This window comes from Orycteropus afer, unplaced genomic scaffold (assembly GCF_000298275.1).
Source record: "Orycteropus afer afer isolate SDZICR_OR568_19922 unplaced genomic scaffold, OryAfe1.0 scaffold00186, whole genome shotgun sequence".
NCBI lineage: Eukaryota > Metazoa > Chordata > Mammalia > Tubulidentata > Orycteropodidae > Orycteropus > Orycteropus afer.
The window spans coordinates 3329067-3333415 of record NW_006921773.1 but is presented as its reverse complement, the minus strand read 5'-3'; the positions used below and the strand labels follow the sequence as shown (position 1 = coordinate 3333415).

At 35.4% G+C, this 4349-nt stretch overlaps 1 pseudogene; it reads right to left on the bottom strand.

Annotated features, from left to right (window-relative positions):
• Window positions 1–2209: 2209 nt before the first annotated feature.
• On the bottom strand, window positions 2210–4050 carry LOC103202573 (annotated as a pseudogene).
• Between the last annotated feature and the right edge of the window lie 299 nt (window positions 4051–4349).

Genomic DNA, 4349 nt, shown 5'->3' with positions numbered 1-4349 from the left:
TTCTGAGATATAGTTCAGTAACATAAAGCCAAAAATAATTAAGTTCAATATGAACTCATGCATATAAAAAGGCATATAATCATGTACACATTTACATAAATCATTTCTGAATAAGGAGGGACTCTATTTTTGCCTGTGAATTTGATTTTATCTATGTTATTATAATTAATAATAATGTTATAATTATGTATAATATTTCAAAAATATTTATAGTGCAAATAGAAAATAGAAAGATTCACTTCAAGAAATGAAGGCAAAATAAAAAGTCCTGCTCATTTTTTTTTCATTGTTTTTTAAATCAGTGATCCATTTGTTATTTAGTTCTAACTCACTTGACACTTTCTGCCTTAACAGTTATAAAAAAACATAAACACAAAACTGTATACTATTTCATTAAACCAAAATTTTAGTCCTATTTTTATGTTTATCCCTCTCATCATCATAATTATATAGTTATGCCATTTAATATTTAAATGGCATAACTATATAATTATAGTAGAGAACTCTGATGGCATAGTGCCTAAGGCATGTGACTGCTAACCAGAAGGCTGGTGGTTCAAACCCACCAGTCACTCCTCGGAAGGAAGGTTGGGCAATCTATTTCCATAGTGATACCACGTCGGAAAAACAATGAGGGGTTGTTAGGAGTCAGATCTGACTCAATGGCAGTGAGTTATTTATATCTAATTTCTAAATTTCTAAAAGCATCATTTGTAGCAACTAAGTATATTTTCTGTGAAATTATTTCTAAGAATGTCATTTTGCAGAATGTGAGAATATTTATTTCTGATTGTATCTTGTGAGTTTAAAGTCTATTCTGATACTTTGTGTATAAAACCAAAAACCAAACTCACGGCCATGGAGTCAAATTTGATTCATAGTGACCCCTCCTTGGGTTTCTGAGGTGGTGTCTTAGGGAAGTAGATTGCCCAGTCCTCCTTCAAGGAGTGGCTGGTGGGTTTGAACTCCCAGCCTTCTGGTTAGCAGTCAATTGTCTTAAGTATATAATTTTGTGATAATGGATTCCACAAAATATTTATGTAAAGAGCATACGTTAATAGTATATTAACTCATTTGAAGGAATAGTTCATAATTTTTGCACTTGTCATTCCAATTGTTTTTATGCTCATGTCTATCTCTCTTGTCCTTCAGGAGATGAATGTCTTGGTTCTCTAGTGTTGCTATCACAGAATACCACAAATGAATTACTCTAACAAATGGAACTTTATTTTCTTACAGTTTAGGAGGCTAGATTTCTGAATTTTGAATGCTGGCTCAGGAGAAAACTAGGCTTGAAGTCCAAGTTCACAGTGCAAGCTCTAGGGACTGGGTGGTGTCCCCTTGACCTTGGGCTTCAGCTCTGCTTTTCAGGCCCACTGAAACAATCAGAGGCTTCCCCTGACTCATGCAGCTGCAGTGGCTGACAAATTCAAGATTGGTAGGCAGTATAGAAGATTGTGGGCTCCCGGGCTGAAAAGGCAACAATCTCAAGATCACCAGACAACATGGAAAGACATTGGCTCAAGTCTAGGAACTAGAGATGATCATCTGCCAAATGCATGATTCTTTCCATATATATAGGAAGCAAGTGACATCTTGATGTCAACTCCCCTTCCACTGATTACCTGCTCAAAGAAGGTTCCACCATGGATGTAATTATACCACATCTAACCTTATGGGGAACACTCTATCATACCTGACAAGGCATTCAAAATCACAGCCCAGCAAAGTTGACACACAACCTTTACCACATAAGGAATCATTTTACCAAAGTGGCACTCAATCTGAGAGGCCTGTATAATTTTCAAAGTAAATTCACTTAAAAACAAAACAAAGAAACAGACAAAAACTAGAATTGAATGACTATTTTAAGCCAACTCAACACTTTGGGCACACTTCTGTTTTTACAATAGATTTTAAAACTTCAGTGTACAAATATGCCTCAAATAACTTCAGTTTTTCCTTAAACTGTCTCTTCTTAGAAAAACAGAAAATGAATAACAACCCCATCCCCCCAAAAAAAAAAAGTTAAAACTACTTAAACAACTCACAAAATTGAAAACTTGGACATTTAAGCTAGGCAATCAACTTCATATTATGAAAGCAATATATCCCAAATTTCAAAGACTTGACAAATTATATAGAATACCTTTCATCATTAGATGGAAACTTTCTAAATCCATGATCTTCTGCTGTGTAGGACACAGTGTCATTTGCTGGTTTGAGGTCGAATCCATTTCAAGGCATGATACGGTGGTATAGGAAGGGTAGGATAAACTCACAGTTAGATATTATACACTGAATGGTAAACATACAGTATTTTGGATGATAGAAATGATATTCCTTTCTCTTAAAAACAGAGAGGTAAAGGCAGAGATGAATATTAGGAGCTGGTGTTGGTATTGTATCTGGTTTTGGAGGCAGCACTGGGATTCTTCTACTCATATGAATGAAGGAGGATTCTGGTTTAGTACATTTTGCATGATATTTACAATTTATTCAGCAAATTTACAATTGGGAAAGGCTTTGAAAGTTGAAACTGTGTGATGATAAGCACACTTATCACCATTTTTATAAGCAGGCCAGTACTTGCAATGCTCCAAAGGTTATTCTGTTTTCTGTGCCACACTCAATTCACTCTCTGAGAATTATTTTTTGTTGTTGTTTGTTTTTTGTTATTATCTTCTTTTATTTTCTCTCCCTTAATGGGGGGACTTATTCTGAAGGTCCTTCTTTGCCTCTGGGCCACTTCTGCTGAAATTCTTCTTGAGAAGTTTGAGTTCTAGTTGCAATGCAAGGGTCTTTTTCTGTGGGAATGTAGAATAGTTTGTTGTTTTGTTACAGATGCTTTAGCTTCAACTATAGCCTTCAAAATTAGAGTCTTGTTAGCTTGTTTAGAAGGTGGAAGTGAAGGTCTCCTTCCAGGCTTTGCTGACACTGATACACTACTGGTGATGTTTCCTGTTCGGGAACCGTAATCATTATCTTCCTCCTCTTCTTCTCCATCAAGATTATTTTGTTTTTCCACTTTAATAACTGAACTCAACACAGGCAACTATCTTTTCTGAAAATATTCTTCTTCATTAGTCATTCTTATTTGTTTTCCTGAGTTATTTCTGAACAAGGGACTGTAAGCTTTCTCTATGATGATAAGCACTACTGGTTCACACAAATGTCCTGTGTCATATATGCACCTGTTGTGTTATGTTAACTTGTTTGGCAGCATGAATTCTATTTTGTTACTGTTGGAATAGAAATCTGTTTAAATGAACACCACTATCTCCATTTTGAGTGGGAAGTGGCTGATAAATTTCAATGAAAGGGACAGGAGAACCATGTTGCTGTAGGATTTTTTTTTTTTTTTTTCTGAGATAAGGGATCTTGCTGCATAAAATTGAGATCTTCATTAATGAGATTATCTAGTTCAGGCTTAATGTCAATCATATCTTCAGAGAGTGTCAGCTCTCTCAGAGTTTTCACTGTTGACATTAGTTGGGTTGCAATTCCATCATCAAAAGTCTGGCTGACATTAGTGGTTTTCTGCTCCTGTGAACTTGTAGGAATTCTGGAATCTCTTTTTTTCAGATCTGGTGCTCCAAATTGCAACTGCAGCTTGGCAGCTTATCTCTCCTCTCAACTAACACTACTCCTTTTTTTTTTTTTTAAACTATTAAAAAAAATATTGGTTTTAGATGCATTTTGGCTAGAATGTTCAGTTGTGACAGATTCAAATTTATCTAAAACACCATGAAGCCATACAGTGTTTTTCCTAGAAACAGGGACAAGTCCTTTGTCATTTGGTCCTGGCTTTTCTTGTTGGCAGCCATCACTATAATGTAATCAGGAACTTCTTCATTTGAAATACTCATAATATTTCTATGCAACCTGAAAGGTTCATTTCAGAAGGTATTTGTTTCAAGGAGAAATACCAAAATCCAGTTCAACATAAGCTCCTATTCCTTTCAGTTTCCCTTTATTGACATTATAGATCTTGTGGCTGATTTCAAAGCGGGTCTTTATGGCTGTGGAGTGGGAAATGGACTCAACCATAGGGACAATCTAATTACCCTGAACCTGGTGTCCACTCCACTCCAAAGACCCACTGCTGCCTCCTTGTTAGTCCTGGCTGCATGCACTACCAAGGTCCCAGTTCTGGGTGAAGTAGATTCTACACTGAATTTAGGGATTTATTGCATGTTTAAGTAAAAGGTTTAATAATTTAATAATTACAATATTTGTTAATTGAAGGAAATTCTAGGATAAAATTACACAAAGAAAATATACTGTTGGGATATTTTAACACATCTCATTAGGTCTTTGATAGGTCAAATGATTGAAAAAATGTTAGT